At 38.9% G+C, this 17,704-nt stretch overlaps 1 long non-coding RNA gene across 2 annotated transcripts in view; it reads right to left on the reverse strand.

Annotated features, from left to right (window-relative positions):
- The window catches only part of LOC140685688 (uncharacterized), a 261,132-nt gene that overhangs the window by 195,343 nt on the left and 48,085 nt on the right, over window positions 1-17,704 (reverse strand). The window lies entirely within an intron of this gene.

The raw sequence follows: 17,704 nt of genomic DNA on the forward strand, positions 1-17,704 counted from the left end.
CTTCATTCCTGAACTTTTAACTGACTCATTTGGTCCCCTCTACACATGAGAGATCTAATTCCAAAATTTCCTTCTATGGGCTGGTGCCCCTGCTTAGACAAGTGAAAGAACAAAACTTTAGAAGCTTGAAGCAGGCAGAAAACCACTTTGACAGTGACTACCATTTGCCTAAGAGTCTGGGACCTAGGCTGGAAGGAAGTCTGCTCCCGATTCTCAGGGGGAGGATGCAGCTTGCCTTGTGAAAACAAAGTGTTAGCCTAGTGATTCTCAAACTGTAGGATACATCAGAATCACCTAAGGAACTTGTTAAAACACAGATTACTGCCCCCCCCCTTCTGATTCAGTAGGTCTGGGGTGGGGGCCCAAGGATTTACATTCTAACAAGTTCTCAGGAGATGCTGATGTTGCTGGTGGGGGAGACTTTGAGAACCTTTGGCTAGGACACAGGACTCACAAGAGTGTCAGCACGTTGTACCAGAAGCCCTGAGACTGAGAATTCCTCTCATCCTGGCCATATTCCACCTTCAGTAACCTGGTTCCAGAACAGTGGCTGAGAATGGAGAAGGAACTATGGTTCTCAAATCTGAACTGAACCAGGGCTGGAAGTGTTTGCTGAAAAACAAAAACAATGGATTTTCAAGTGATGGAAATATGACTTATTTTTCCTTTTTGAGGGGTGGGAGTGCAGGTAAAGGGCTCTGATTACTGTGGTTTGAGTATTTAAATCTGACAGGGAAAACAAGATATAGTCAAGCTTTAAAACACTGGAGTTATATTAGTCCCAAAATCCCAAATTAAGTTCACCTACAAATACATATAAAAAAAAAATTCCATTTTACATTTTGAGATACAAAGGAGGTCCAGAAATCATTAGATGACTTAAGTAACACTCGAGCGCCCTCTGGTGGGAGTTGAATTCTCCATTGTCCAAGTGGAAGTGTTTCCCGTGCTAAACAATAATAAATGAAATTTCCTTTATTTTTTCCAACCCTTTGAAGTGGGTGGATGTTTTATGTATTGTGAACAAATATAAAGAAAAAGATTAACGGAGGAGAGAGACTTTGGAGAGCACTGCTATGAAAATAGCTACATTTTTCAATTAGATACGTTGATCTAAATCAAATCTGTTCCTCCTCAAAATTTTACTTACTAGACTTAGCTCCGTTGATGATCCTTCCTGAACTAACTATTATGATGACGATGGAAAAATACTTTTATTTACATTACAGACTCCAAAGTATTTGGACAATAGTTAATACACAAAACCAGGATTCTAGTAAACTCTTGAAATTATCTCATTATAAATATTCTTCTGGTCTCAATTCAAAACGCCTGCATCTTGTTTGTCAAGTTTGTTTCTTTTTACTTGACATTTTGTAAAGCTATCTTTTGTGTTTTGTAAAATGTCCTGACCCACTGCATCGATCTCTCTGGATTCACAGCACATACCTACAGGTTCAGAATCAGGCCTAAGGGATTCAGCTCAGGACATCTTTAAACTATTAATTAAGTCTAAGAGATAATCTCTAGCACTTGCAATGGTTGCTAGTAACTGGAATATGATAACATGATATTGATATCTTCTTACCAATCTTTCAATCCATCAGAAGAACTGATGGAAATTTTGAATGAACTATATTTTTAACATAGTAACTGAATTAGACTTACATTTTGAAGTATTTCCTTCCTTTTAGGATTCTAATAATAGCACTTAGCATTTAATGAATGCTGTATACTATTCACAACAACTGTATGTGATGAACACACTTGCTATTTCCATATTACAGATCAGGAAACTCAGGTTGACAGTTGTTAAATGTTTACCCAAGTACACACAGCTAGTTAAAAAGCAGAGCAGAGATTTAAACGTAAGAAGTCTTAATTACACTCTTAACCAGTATGGTACACTACCTACCTCCCTTTTTATTGTTTTTTAATCTCTTTCTATAACAAAGGAAAAGACAAGTGCGGACACAGGTAAGTCTCACATTACCTCTATAAACCTGTTTCTCTATTAGATGCCTTTATTTCTATAGAGGCAGTACCATCCTTTCAATCTCTTATGATTCAACCAACTATAATCTTTGAACTGAGCCCCATTCTCAAATGCAGTCTTTTCCATCACTGGACACCTCCTCTCTATTCCTGTTTCTGGCATCCTGGTATAGCATCCTGAATCTTCTCCCTGCCTTCAATCTCTCTACCTCTATTTGTCTCATATAATACTTGATAATATTCTTCCCAAAGCATGATTCTGTTCAGATCATTATCCAATGCAAAGCCCCAACACCCATTACACATAGAACCCCAATGCCTTCTATGACATGGCTCCATCCCACCACACCAAACTTTTTAGCAAACTCTTCACTCTAGTCACAAATAGGAAGTCTCAGCTGTTTCCAAACAATATCGTAAGGGTGTCCATGCCTTCACTTGGACATTTCTCTTCCATCACATTCCTATATACAGGTCTTACTAGTCCTTCAAGGCCCAAATCAAATACTACCTTCTGCAAACTAGAAATTATTCCTGTTCCTCTGAGGTTTTTTTCTACTTCCTCTGTGCCATTTATTATTTTTCATCTTGTGTTTCAAGACAAATCCACGTGGGTGGTTGACAAGCACGTTAAACTTTGCATGACCAAAACGGACCTCATCTTTCCCATACTCCAAAACTTTCAGGAACCTGGGAGTCTCCCTAGAGTCCTCCTCCCTCACCCTCATCCCTTACTTTGAATCAGAGGCCAAATTTTATTCTCCTTGAACATCTCTAGCATTCACTCCCTCTCACTCCTTTGTAACATCCTAGTTTATGTCTTCATCTTTGCTCACGCAATTAGCAATTTGTCTCTTAAGTCTTTTCTTGTCCTCTAATCTTACACCCTCAAATTCATCCTCCATACCACTACACAAGACATCTCTTAGAAATTTAAGTCTCCAAATCACTCTTCTGCTCAAACGCATTAAAGTTCTCTACTGCCTAAAGAGTACAGTCCAAGATCCATAGCATAGAATCACCTATTATCTAGTTTTCTGTCCTGTCACTTTCCACCTTCATTTTGCAAACCAGTAACAGCAAACTGATTCTAGTTCCCCGAACACAATCTGTTAATTTACACCTCTCTCTGCCTTTGTTCTGCCTGGATTAATCTTCCCCTTGGTTCTCCCTCTTGCAAGGCTTCTGTATTGCATTATGATGGGGCGGAGGGGTTGGTATCATTCACACAGGATACAATCAGTTGTGCTAGCAGTAGCCCCTGGCACCCTCAGCCCCAGTTCTGTATCTGATGAACTCAGACTTATTATTCTGGCTCAGTTTGAAATTCATCTCTCCCAGGAAGCATCCCTGAAATTCTTCAGTAGTCTGTGCACATGGCTTCTATTAGAGCATGTTGCCATATTTTTTTTTAAAAAATCTGTGTTTACCTCTCCCATTACCAGACTTGAAGGCCATGACTTACTCATCTCTGTAGCTCCAGCTCTTAGCCCAGTGTCTCATATTCAGTAACTGAAATGTTATGTTCACACCATTTCTCTGTCAGGACTGTGATTTGCTAGAGAGGAGGAATTCCAGGTTACAGCATATATCTTTACATTCTCAATAGTCATCATACACAAAGCTGACTGAATATCAGAATCTCCCAGAGAGTTTTTGTTTAAATACAGTTTCTGGGAATTGAGCATATTACAAAGGTGACATTTCATATCATTGAGAGGAAGGGATAGCAACCATTTCTCCAATAGTGCTAATTTTTACAATATATATAAGATATAATGTGATCAATGGTTTAAAACTTTGATTGTGATAGGGAGCTAATGTTGAGAAAGTAGAAAAAATGTGTACAAAGCATAGGACACAGAGCCACTTGCTGGAAAGGCTAGCTACTCTATTGGCATGTCTGATATTTATTTACCTGGGTATAACATTTGCTCTTATGTTTACCTTTGGTGTTTGTGAGATGTGCTGCAAGAAAAATTGTCAGGTCAAGGCCTAAGGTTAAAGAGGAAAATGAGGCTCTGGAGTGAGTGTAATGTAAAGAAAATGAAGACGTTTGTTAAAGATTATTTATTATTTTTAGTGTTTAATAACTAAATACACTTATATTCAAAATTATTTTATTATTGAAATCCCTGAAGCAAAAATAACTTGGTTATTGCCAATATAAAACTCTCTAATCCCTAATTTCCTTTTTCTACTGAAACAATTGTTTTGATAACATACTTACATAGTGAGAAGTATCTCTGGAATGATACAATTGAGTTACAGCAGAATAGATTATATTAAAAAATGGTATTAGGACAACTGGCTGACCAAATGAAGCTTACAGACTGGAGGAAAAACCATCAACATGACAAAAGCCAAATCCATCTTTTTTTCCCCAAATCTAGCCGTCTTCACACTTCTCTGAGACACGGTTGCTCACACCTCTCTAAGACAGGCATACTGTGTCATGTTTGATCCTTTTCATGCCGTCTCCCCAACATCCAATGTATTACCTAGTCTTACCAATTCTACCTCCTAAGCATCTTGTAAATTTGTCCATTCCAGTGAGCTTCCTGCATCCCAGTTTAAACCCCTATCATCTCATATCTGGATTTCTGCAATAGCCTCATAACGAGTATCCCCTTCCTCTTTGCTTGTGGTTTTCCAATCCATTCTTACAAACCACACCCAGAGTGGTCTTTCTAAAACAAATCCAATCAGTTCATTCCCCTGTTTATAACCTTCAAACGCTCCCCACTTATAGTAGAATAGAGAGCACACTCCTAAATGCAATGAAAAGAACACTGCACAATCAGGCCCCTTCTTTAGCCTCATCTCTTGCCACTTTCTCCCTCAAACATTCTTATCCAGACACAGTGAATTTACTTCACTCCTCTCTCACTTCCTGGCTTCTACATATATATGCTGCATTTGCACTAACCACTTTTTCTATCCCTTGGCCACTTTCCTATTTATCAAGCAGCTTACCTGATACCCTTCCCTACCAGTTTGTGTTGGATTCTGATCTCTGTTCCCTGTGTCATCCTGTACTATGCCCATCATAGGCGCAACCACACCAAATTGTGTTTAGCTATTTTTCTTTTCCCACTGGACTATAAATTCACTGAATGTAGAGATTTTGCCTATCATGTTCACTCCCAAACCTCTGGGCTTAATACAATACCTGGTACATGGTAGGCATTCAGTAGTTAATTGGTCAAATGGATGGATAGATAGATAAATAAATTAATGAATAGATTGTATGGTAAGTGCTATACTGAAAAATTATTAAAAGGTATCAAGACCACCCTCAGGTTCTATGATTCACTAGAAGAACTCAAAGGACAGATTGACCCAATGTTGAAACTGAACCATAATGCTTTAAGTACTTTTTCCAAATTTACCTCTTCATCAAAAGGGATAATAATTTGAATGTATAGAAATAATGGCTTGAATGGAGTATACCTTCTTAACAGTCAAAGCAATCAAATGTTATGACAGCTAAAAACTAAAATTAAAATCTTCCATAAGAAAATATTGGGGGGATGGGAGGAGTTAAACTTTGATGGGGACAGTGAAGCAAACTAGCCATGAAAATTAAACTAAGCTATTTATCTAAGGCCAAAACCAAATTAAAGAGGGACTAATGAGAACTAGGCAGCAGCCTGAAAGAAATCTCATATGCCCTCTTCACCCTGGTATTGCCTTGTTGGGGGTCCCAAAGAGTCCATATTTAAGGAACAAAATGTACAGGCATTTGCTGTAGAAATTGCTGTTTTCTCACACAATAGTATGGCCTCCATTAATGTTTAGTGGAAATGAGAATGATGTATATTGGAGGCAGAAAAAAAGACAAAGAGATTGTTTAAAGGAAGAGAAAATGAAAATATGGATGCCCAAATGGAATTCGTGTGAACTTACTAATTTTTGAAAGCTATATGAAAGACTGGAAAAGACAACAAAACATTAAGGCTAATATTATTGCTCAACTGCAAAGCTGCTTCTCTCATAAGACTGATGCATGTGTACAAGCACAAGAGAAGTTTTATTTTAAATATAAACATTTCAAGGAATAGTGCATGACCTTGAACATCATCTCTTTAAAAGAGAAAAAGCTGTGAGAAGCTAACGGCTTATGATTTTAATGAAGGTTAACAATACCAATGTAAAGCTATTTCACATACAATAGTCCATTTATTAGTAATAGCTCATGCCAGTCTGCAGAACCATGTGTTTCATATTTGGATTAACATTATCATCTTACCCAATAAGCCAAAACTCAAATGTATGGATTGCCTCTCTCCTGATTAGACTTTTGTGTGAACTGTCGTAGGGAGAAGGAGAAAATCAGGTGAGGGATGGCTTTACATTGTTCCTGACCAAAACTTAAGGACAGCATATTCCAAAATCAGATCAAAGGCATAATTGTTCTGTTAAGAAAACACAGAACAAATTTAAGGAGCAAGAGAAAATGTTAATATGATCTGAAATTGCCACTAGCATATTCAACAAAAAACAACTCCAAAACTTTCCTCCAAATTTTAATCCACATTAATTACAAATGACAAACACGGTTAGTTTAAGCCATAATGGTCTGAGCTAATTTGACTGAGCATGCAATGTAGTGTTGGCAAGGTCAGGCTTTTGTGCTCAATTACTTTTCCTTCATGCTGACTTTAAAGAAACTGTTTTGTGAAAAGGAGTAACAATCCTGCTATCCAAAGAACAACTAACATAAAAATGTAAATAACAATCCAAAGGGGGTTGCATTTAGTTAAAATCCTAAAGACACACAAATGCATGCAAAAATCTATTTATAAACTGATTCTATTTATCACAATTCTGTAAAACATTTTCCTAGCCAGTCTGTGACAATGAATGAAGGCTTTGGGAGTATGGTCAGTACAGGAAAATCCATCCAACTAGGAAAAATGACAATGACTAGTTTTGGTAGAAGCAACCAATAACCATAATGGTGATTGGAGGTATCATGACACAGAGGAACGCCCACGAGACTGAGGGTCTGGATACAGAATCTAGCTGTTTGAAGGTATGGAAAAATTAGGGGTGATCCCCTCATTGGGGCAGACCTCCTTCTGATTCTTTTATTGTGATGAAGAGAAATTTCAGTACACCAAGACAAAGAGAGGTTAAAGGGAGTTTTACTATCCTTTATTCTCCTTCCCAAAAGTAGCAGCAAGGATTATCCCTGCAGCATCTGACTTGCTCCTACCCCCTGCCCTAAGGTGGGAGGCTTTAGTTATCTAAATGATCCAAAGCCCCCAAACTGCTCAGTTCACTTGGTTTCTGGGGAAGATACCAAAGAGATATCTGCCACCTGTACCAGCAAGGCTGGGTGACCATTCCAAAAGAGGGAAATGTTCTAACCCCTGTTACTGCCTTCTTCATTGCAGAAAATATGGGGCAGTGGTGATAATGGACACAGCTTTCTTAACAAATCCATGACAATGAGAAACAGGTGTTTCTTAAACTTTACCCTCTCATTGAAGGAGAATTAATAAAATGGCCATACTTAGGCTAACAGATTGCTTATTGTTATGCTTGCTCTTAAACTAGCCAACTAACCCGACTGACCAGTTGCTGTTCACAGCTCCAGGCCCATTATTAAAATGAAGCTATCTTTATCCAGTCCCTGTTTTATTCCAGTAATCGAAAGCAATAATCATACTTGGTTTCTGAGTTGTTCTCCAGGGAGAAGGTCACAGGACTGTAACCTTACAATAGCCTGAGTTACCAAGACCATGCCATGGGTGTTTACGAGATAAAGAGATCAAAAGAGTGACAACCACTAGCCTCTATAGAATTAGTCACTTGGAGACACCATGATGCCACTGTGAGCCTTATGAGAAGAAAATAATTCTATTGATTGTTATCAATGCTTTATTGTTTAAGCTATGGCTATATAATCACCCTGCCCCATCCCCAAGATTCACAGCTTTGAAGGCACTAGACTGCTATGAGTCCCCTTTGCCTGGCAAAGTAATAAAGCTTTCTCTTTTCTTCTATTCTCTAAGACTTTGTCTCTTAGTTTCAATTCAGCTCATCAGGGACAGGGCCGATCTTTCGGCAACATTATGTTAAGTACCTGAGGCCTGTGAATTAAACTGACAAAAGACAGATTGACAAAAGACAGTTTAACAAAAGAAAATGCATGCAAATTTTACTGATGTCAGTATTTCTACATGCACAGAAACTTCATAGAAAAGAAGTGAAAATCCAAAGAAGAGGTTAGGCTCAGGGGCTGGACCATTTTAACAGTGGGTGATAAACTGTAGAAAAGCAACTAGGCAGAGGAAGGGAGGCTGGAGCATCTAGTAGTGATACATTGAGGGAAACCAATGGAAGATGAAAGTTATTTTAGGAAGGTTTGTTTACGCAGATTCATCTCAGTGCCAGCCCTCTATTTCTAGTGATAAGAATCATTCTCCTCATCCTGGCATAGAAGAAGCCGTGGGGGGACTTATGCCTCCTTCACAAAGGGACATTTGTATGCCCTATTTTTAGGCAGATAAAGAGAGTGCAGAGAACTTTTCCTATATTTGTTGGCTCTCAATTTCCTTCAGCTTAAAATAATCCTTATGCCAAAGTGGCCTATTTTGGGGTGGCATATTCTAGATTATTTCTTCTGCAAACATTCCCAACTCCTTTGCTCCTATATCCCTCTGTCATCCATGCATAGTGTCTTAGTCAGCTTAGGCTGCCTTAACAAAATATCACAGACTGAGTGCCTTAAACAATAGGTATACATGTTCTCTCAGATCTATAGTCTAGAAGTCTCAGATCAAGGTCCAGCATTGTTGGCTCCTGATGAGAGCTCTCTTTCTGGCTTGTAGATGGCCACCTTCTCACTAAGTTCTCACAGGGCAGAGAAAGAGCTCTCTGGTGTTTCTTCTTATAGGGACACTAATACTATCAGAGCCTCATCCCTATGACCTAGTTTAACCTTAATTACTTCCTCACTCCAAACATAATTGCATTGGGGGCTAGGGATTCAACATATGGATTTTGAGTAAACATATTTCAGTGCATAGCCCCTCAAAAACCCCATTTCTAGAAGAATCCTACCACTCACTTTCTTCATTCCTGCACCAAACAGGTAAATGTTGCTAAAAAAAAAAATCAGCCATGATTTCCCTTGAAATTCATGATTACAAATCTGGTTTAAGAGCACATAGCCATGCACCAATGTCTGACAGTCTCATCATGTTTCCTGAGTAGATTCACTTTTCTATCCCCAAAAATTACTTCTTTCCTAAACTTCATATACCTTCTCTTCCCCCTGATCCCCAACGCTCGGCGATTGGCCTTGCCTCAAACTTCATTAAAGGTACTAAAGTCAAACAAATTTCCTTGATCCTCCCTTAGGCAAGTCTTCAGATTCACCTACCTTTGCTCCTGTCTTCACCTTCTCTCCCATTCCAGTGAATGAAACTTCCCTCCCATTATGTGTAAAATGAAGAATTTCCCTCATTTGAGTTAAGGCTCCAAAAATGAAAATAATCAGTGAAAATTACCCCAGCATTCTTTAAGATATAAGATAGCAGAACCAGTCCATAAGTATCAACTCCCATCACCCATTCCAGCCAAAACAGAGGATACTAGCAATTTGCAACTGGAATTAAAGAGTCATGCTAGTAGAGAGTTGCCACCCTAGTTAGGAATGATGTGGCATTTTCCTCCCCTGTCTGTGGAGGAAGACAGAGCCTTCCCCACCCATCCCAACCTCAACCAAACTAAGCCATGGGAGCTCAAGGGAACCACTGAAAGAGAATGAGAAAAATATTGTCATTTCCTTCCCCAACTAAACATGTGTTAAGCTATAGAATAGTCCTGTGATGCCATGAAATAGGAACAAACACACAAAGAGAATTATTAGGAAGGCTTGACATATGTAGCCTAGAGTTGGAGGATTGGAATAAAGATTTACAATCCATTTTTTGATGTTTGATTGCTGATCATTTTTAACCCTGATCTTTCCCTTGTGCCTTACATCTGGGAACACTGATAAGAAAGCTCAAGCGTGCCCTTCTTTGGCACCAGTGGGAAATTCAAACCACTCAAGCTTCTGCCCACTCACATATAGGGACCCTCACCCCAGCCCCACCTCATAACCACAATGAAAACTCCAAGCCAGTCTCCTTTCCCTGTTTTCAAACCATTTTCAGATCAGCTTGTGAAGTCTGTCTAATGTAATACACTTTTTCATACTCACATGGTAAGTGGGTGCAGGTGGGGTAGGAGTGTCACATCATCTTGACATCCAAACCAAATTTTGGGTAAGAGTCAATCCTGCTACTACAAAGTGGTCATACAGGGACATTTAAGAATATAGACTCTAATACCTGCTTCCCACAAATAAGAGATTTTGGAAGCCAGAGGCTGACTAGAGCCACTTGCAATGGGAGGGCAAGAAAGAGGTCAGTGGTTGAAATAATCTATAATGCTAATGGGGGGGACATGGGCAAGGATATGTGAGTTTGTGGGCCAAGAGAACCCAAGGAAGTCATTTCGATAGTACTTTACCCAAGAGAGCTAAGAGCCAAGACAAGAGGATCTCAGCAGTAAGAAGCTGTGCAACAGAACACTAGGTGCAGAAGCTACTAGGAAGGTCACAAAAGGTCACCCAGAGAATATTCACAATTGGAAACTATGCAGTTTGGCAGTCCCCGTAGAGGTCACTAGACAAACACAAACACCTCCCATCATAGCCAGCATTTGAATGTCTGCAGTAATGGTGGACATGAAAACTAGCCGGTGTCAGTCAAATAAGAACTCCACTGGCTCCAGAAATTGAACACTTTTGCCTCTCTTCTGCTCTCTCCTCCTCTGTCCCAGTCCTGGAAGAGTCATATAAAATTATGGAGGCAGGAAGAGGCTAAAAAAGTAATAAAGAACAAATTCTACCTTTTCTTCACCCCTCTGGACTAATGAAGAGGAGAGGCCTTTTTTTAAACCATTTTTTAAAATTGAAGTATAGTCAGTTCACAATGTTGTGTCAATTTCTGGCGTACAGCATAATGCTTCAGTCACAAATATTCCCTTTCATATTCTTTTTCACCATAGGCTACCACAAGATATTGAGTATATTTTCTTGCGCTATGCAGTATAAACTTGTTGAAATGTCTTGAATTACATACGAGACCCCTAGCTTCTCTTTAGGATGCAGAAATCTGGAAAGAGCATCCCACCCTTAAAACAATAAAAACAGTAACCATAGTAACAACAAAGCCTGGCAATCTGGAAATTCACAACTCTTCTAGGACCCATTAGAGAGCCAAAATAACACAGTGACTAACTAACCAGAAATAAGGAAAGATAAAAGCCTCCAGAAAGAGATGGAACATGAACTCTTGTTTACCGGTACAGACACCAATAGACATTGGCAAGAATTCAACTGAGATTTTTAACCAATTGCTAAAGGTCAAGTGTGAGCTATCAAGAGAGTATAGAACTCCTGCAGGCTGCAAATACAAGAGGAATTCACAGCCACTTACAAGCTCTGCTCTGTGGACCTCACTGGGCACTCACAAAAAAAGCCTAGGATAAGAGCCAGAGTCCTGAGAAAGTGTCCCTTGTGATGCAGGCCTGGGGAAGGACAGCAGCCACTGTGAGAAAGGCAGAAGCCCCACTGGATCCTTCTCCCCTATCTCCCCATAGGAATAAAAGCCTTACCCACTGTGGAAAGGTAAATACTATCACCCTAAGGCACTGTGAAACCATTGCAGGTGGGAGAAGAAACAGAACATAACCCTTTACCCCTGGGGAAGAGGCAGAATACATGCTGGGCCCAGAATTACAGCTGGAAGAGGGGGACATGAGCACTGGGAATGCTACTTCCACCCAAGATCCAGGAACCTTCCTAAGACTGAGAGTTAATCAGAATACCCTCAGCTCCCACCTCCAGGGTAAACGTTTCTAGTAACAAGTAACAGTGTTCTACTGCTGAGAGGCAAGAGTGGAGAGAGCCTCTCTCTGAGGAGCACTGCAAAGGGAAGCAAGAAACAGAGGGCATACTCAGATGAATTCTGAAGAGAATTTAATAAAAGGACTACTTACAGAGGGGAAGGCAGCTTCTGGAGCTAACAGTGAGGAATGCCGAGGCACTGAGAGGCAGGCAACAATAGAAAACTGTTAAGGTTTGAAGCAGCAAGGAGAAGAAACAGTGTAATTGGAGTGATAGCTAAAGTCAAGCAAGAACCACCTGAAATGTGCTGCAGTCACAGGTGGATCCGTGTCCTCACAGAAGCCAATAAGGAATTAAGGTTCTGTTTTTAATTTCTTTCTCCTCCAGCCCTCTGGTGTCTCCCATTGGCTGACCCAACCAGAAGTTAGAGAGCCAGGGAGTTTGGGTGTTACAATCCATAAATCAGTCCCTTGGGGCACACGGTAGAGCTGAGAAGGGTAGAAAATGGATGGAGCAGGTGCAAATGGAAAATATCTAGCATAATAGATCCTAGCTTTCCTCCTGCAACAAGGTTGCCTCCATCTCCATGGCCTTGGCAGCCTCTCCCTCCTTAGGGCTCAGACACAGGAACTCTCTTTTCTCTCAAACCTCTCTCTAGGTGATATTATGAATTTCCATGGCTTGTGACATCATTGGTATACTGAGTACTCTTATATTTATATTACTCTGTTCCTCTCCTTGAATCAGATTCGAATGTCTTGACAGCTACTCGAGAGTGTCTCAGACACTGTATTTCTGATCCAACTAAGCCAGTTAATAGTCTTAATCCACCCCCATCCCCCAGTATCCAATTCATCAACAAGTCCTATCAATTCCAACACTAAAATATATTCCAAATCTGTCCATCCTTTCTCCTTGTCACCCCTGCCACCATATTACTCCTGATCTCTACACTACTCTCTCATCTCCCTCCAAACCATTTTGGACTCAGTAGCCAGAGGGGCTATCTTAAATTGTGGACTACATCATGCTACTTCCTTGTTTAAACTTCTAGTGCCTTCCTCTCCTTCCTCATCTCTGCCACCTCCTGCTTACTATTCTGTAGCCACACTTGCTTTTTCATGTCCTAACAGAAGCCAAACTCTTTCCTAACTCAAGGGTAAACCTCCCCCTGCAAGTGGCTGCTCCCACTCAGCTCCCATGTTTCAGAAGCTGTCTCCTTCTCATCCTTCAGGATGGCCTAAATGTCTCCTCCTCAGGAAGTCTTTCCCTGACCACGTTATTTGATGTAAGTTCTCCCTCCAACTCACTATTTTCTTTTCTTTTTTTTTCTTTATTGAAGTATAGTCAATTTACAATGCTGTGTCAATTTCCAGTAGTACAGCATAATAGTTCAGTTATACATAAATATATATATACATATATTCATTTTCATATTCATTTTCATTATAGGTTACTAAAAGATATTAAATATCGCATATGGTTGTATATTCCATACAGTATAAACTTGTTTATCTATTTTATGTATAGTAGTTAATATCTACCAATCTCAGACTCCCAATTTAACCCTTCCCACCAACCTCCTTCCCCCACTGGTAACCATTAAGTTTGTTTTCTATGTCTGTGAGTCTGTTTCTGTTTTGTAAATAAGTTCATTTGTGCTTTTTGTTTTTTGTTTTTTGTTTTTTTTAGATTCCACATATAAGTGAGATTATATGGTATTTTTCTTTATCTTTTTGGCTTACTTCATTTAGAATGGCATTCTCCAGGTCCATCCATATTGCAGCAACTGGTATTATTTTATACTTTTTTATGGCTGGGCAGTATATTTATTTATTTTATATTTATTTATTTTTATTTATTTATTTATACATATACACACACACACACACACACACACACATAATTTCTTTATTCAGTCATCAGTTGATGGAAATTTATGTTGTTTCCATGTCTTGTAAATAGTGCTGCTATGAACACTGGGGTGCATGTATCTTTTCTAATTAGAGTTCCCTCTGGATATATGCCCGGGAGTGCATCCCACTATTTTCTACCTTGGCACCTAGTTTATTCCCTTCTTAGCATTAATCACACTTTAATTTTTATGTTTATTTGTTTGGTTATGTTTTTGTCGGTCTCTCATACTAGACTGCAAGCTTCATAAAGCAAGGATTATTATGCCTTATGATGATCTCAACACCCTTATATCCCCTGAGCCTAGCATAGTACCTGGCATAAAGCAAGTATTCAGTAAATATTACACACCTTACTACACTTTCCACATGCCATGGACTATGCTTAGTTCCATAAAAATAAGACTACATTTAAATCTGCATAACAATCCTAAGAGATACATATTATTTTCATTCTATTTTTGAAATGAGGAAACCGAGGTATAGAAAGAATAAGCAACTTACCAAGAGTCACATATTTAAGAGGTGACAAAGATGAGGCTCAAACCTACACAATCTGATGCCAGAGACAGCACTTTAATCACTCTGCAATATCTACTCCCACATTCATTTCCATGGATGAAATAATGACTACATGAATTAGTTAATAAAGTGGAAAGACAGACATAGATTATATCCATAAGTCAATCTGGGGAAGTCAAAGATGATATGTAACAGAAAAGAACAAACCCAACTCCATATTGGATCTATTCCTTTAGATCTATTCTAACCTTTGTGCTGTTGCCTGTGCTTAGTCATGCTGCTTCTGCACCTTTGTAAAAGAATGTTGCCTATAGCCCAAAATACACACGATCGCCCATTTTCAAGGCTCTGATCTTTAAAGGTATAACACTTTTCCATTCATATAGAGATAAAAAGTTGCAGAACAGAAGATAACATTTATCTTGGAGGTTTAAAGGAACACTGTGACCAGACCCAAGTGGACCAGCTGCAAGAACAGAAGATTCCTGCACCAAGAAGTTTGCAACAACCAGCCACACTCCCTCCCCTTTTAGTATAAAAGAAGTCTGAATTCTTATTTGGGTAAGATGGATCTTTGGGACACTAGTCCACCATCTTCTCAGTCTGCTGGTTTCTGAATAAAGTTGCTATTCCTTTCCCCAACACCACATCTCTCAATTCATTGGCCTGCTGGGTGGCCAGGTTGTAGTCAGTAACAGACAGTATTCAAGCTGAGACCAGAAGACTAAGTTTGCAAGATTGACTCATGAGGGGGAATGTGTGCTAAGCACAGAGACTCACACATGCAAAGACACAGAAGCATAAGAGAGGTATGTCAGAGAGGAAGAAGTAGTTCAGTTTACTTAGAATATAAAATGAAGAGAGGGAGAGAAGGAAGTAGAGTAGTAAGTCAAAATGGATGAGGCTAAATAAGAAAGGTTTATGAGATTTTATTCTGTAGATTAAAGATTTAGGAAGACATTAAAGAAGTTTAAGCATGATAAAGGCACATTTAGGTTTGTGATTTACAAAGATCCCTCTGGCAATGGTATTGAGCAGACTTTCTTAAAGCTGAGTAGCCTACATTCTTTCAAAAAAAAAATTTTCATGGATCCCCTCAGTGTCCAAAGATATTTTTCATTATGCTGCTTAAATATGCACAAAATATATAACAAGACATAAGTCCCTTATTCTTGTAGCTCTTGATCTTAAAATTAACATAAATATACATACAGTCTAAACCAAACTGCAAACCAAATTAAATTTTAATTAAAATAATTTTATGCAATGGTGTTTCACTTAAATGAAATTGCTACCCAGAGCATGCAGTGGTATTAACCACTTTGATGCAGGTTCATTGGAGCTTGAAAAAAAGAGAAAAGGAGAGCTGAGAAATATTGCTGGTGGATTTAAATTGGATCACCTTTAATGTCCACCAAGGTAATTCACTTTAAATTATATTTTGGCTGTTGAACTATACTTGGCAGAACAATACTTCTAGAATGTGTTATTTCAGATTGAACCTCATGGATCATAGCTTTGGTAGTTATAACCACAAGAATATATGTTTTACATACATATATGTTTGTTTCTATGTTAATCTTTAAATGCTTAGTATAAACATAGTCTGGATCATCTATATGGTTACTTCAAAACAAAGCTCTGCCACAAGATTTCAGTGTCCACATTTACTTTTGAGTTTATGATCCAGTTACCACCATTTCAATTATTTTGGATTGATGTGAGGAAACAGTTGGGCTTAATGTGTAAATTCTGCTCTCCAGCATTTCCAACTGGATGAAAGCTAACTGATCCATGGGGTTCTGAAGGAAAGAAGGTTGTTCAGTATTTCAAACAGAGAAAACTAGAGGGAAAATGTACAAAAGGCTAGATCAAAGCTGAATCTACCATTTATTGAGTTGCTGACAAGTTGTGTCAGGTCAGATAAACCTCTCACATCTTCTGTTGCATTTAATCTTTACAAAAATCCTATGAGATTTAAATTGTTATCAATTTCTATAGATAAAGAAACTGAGGCTCAGTGAGATAGGGTCAGAGAACCAGCAAATGGCAGAGCCAAGACTGGACCACTCAGGACTAAGTTTGTTACTGATTCCCAATAGGTAGATAACCCCTCAATGGGTCTTTTGCCCCGAGTCAAAAATGCCAATCAAATGAAACTGGGCTCAGTACAGCACAGCAGGAACATTATTCATTGATCAAGGAAAGGAGAGGGGAGATATTTCGTCACCCATATCAGCCGCTGAGAGCTAGTAGATCCTTCCTTTTATTTACCTCTTTGTTTCAAAATCACCTGATACTTGCCAGAGAAGTTCTACAGCTGGGCTTTAAGAGATATGCAGTGATTAAATACCCTGAACCAGCTCTGACTTGACCGCATAAACACGCCTATGCAGAGGAAATCTGGAGGTGTCCGAAAGTTAGCTTCGCTTCATTACCATGCTAAGATCTCTGCCCAAGGAGGGGGTGGCAGTGGAATTTGTACTCTGTCAAAGTACTCTGTACCTTACCAAAAGGTGATTTAGTATTCATATTTTATAAATCTAGAGTCATTGAATTGTGGCGAGTAGATTCTGATAGATTTGTCCTTCTGACAAGTTTCAATGGTTTGGTCTTGAAAATACTGGCAACACAAGGCCAAGTCAAAGGTAGAGGAAGAGGAAAAAACTACTTTTAACACTAAACAAATGTAAATAGAGTTAGTGGTAATCTCTTCTATTGGCATGGAAATTCCAAGTCAGTGATAATACCTCCTGTGGCAGGGTATCAGGGAGCTGCTTTGCCACCAAATCATTTGTCTGTTTGGAGTTCAACAGTTTTTGTTTTTAAAACTGCGTTTGAGTGTGCATTGGGTTTGTTGTTTGGATTTCTTTGTGGGGAAAGGGGTAATAACCTTAAAAGAGAAATATGACCCTCATAATAGAAAAATGATCATTGGGCTCATTCCAGGAACCATAGAAAGATTTTCCAACAGACTGGATTAAGAGGAGGTGGGAGAAATTAATCCACCCCCTAAAATTTTTATCAAATTCAAATTCCAAACACTGTTTTTCATTCTTGTAAAACTTAAGAAGAAGGAGAAGGAGAAGGAGAAGTAGGCAGCATTTTGCATTTAAAAATTGGCTTAGAAAGTATTAACTTGACCAAAATGAGCAGAGAAATGAATTGCTAAATACTAATAATGGAAATGAAGATGATCCGAAATGCAGGTTAAGATATCTAAAATATTATAGGTCAAGAAATGACACTAATTTACTAGAAATAAACTACTACAAACCTTTGTAGTAGTTTATTTCTTGTTTGAAACTTATAAAATAAAAACTAGGGCAGAGGAGGGGAGAAAGAGTTCCCTTTCCATGGC

Source organism: Vicugna pacos, chromosome 15 (genome assembly GCF_048564905.1).
Source record: "Vicugna pacos chromosome 15, VicPac4, whole genome shotgun sequence".
Lineage (NCBI taxonomy): Eukaryota > Metazoa > Chordata > Mammalia > Artiodactyla > Camelidae > Vicugna > Vicugna pacos.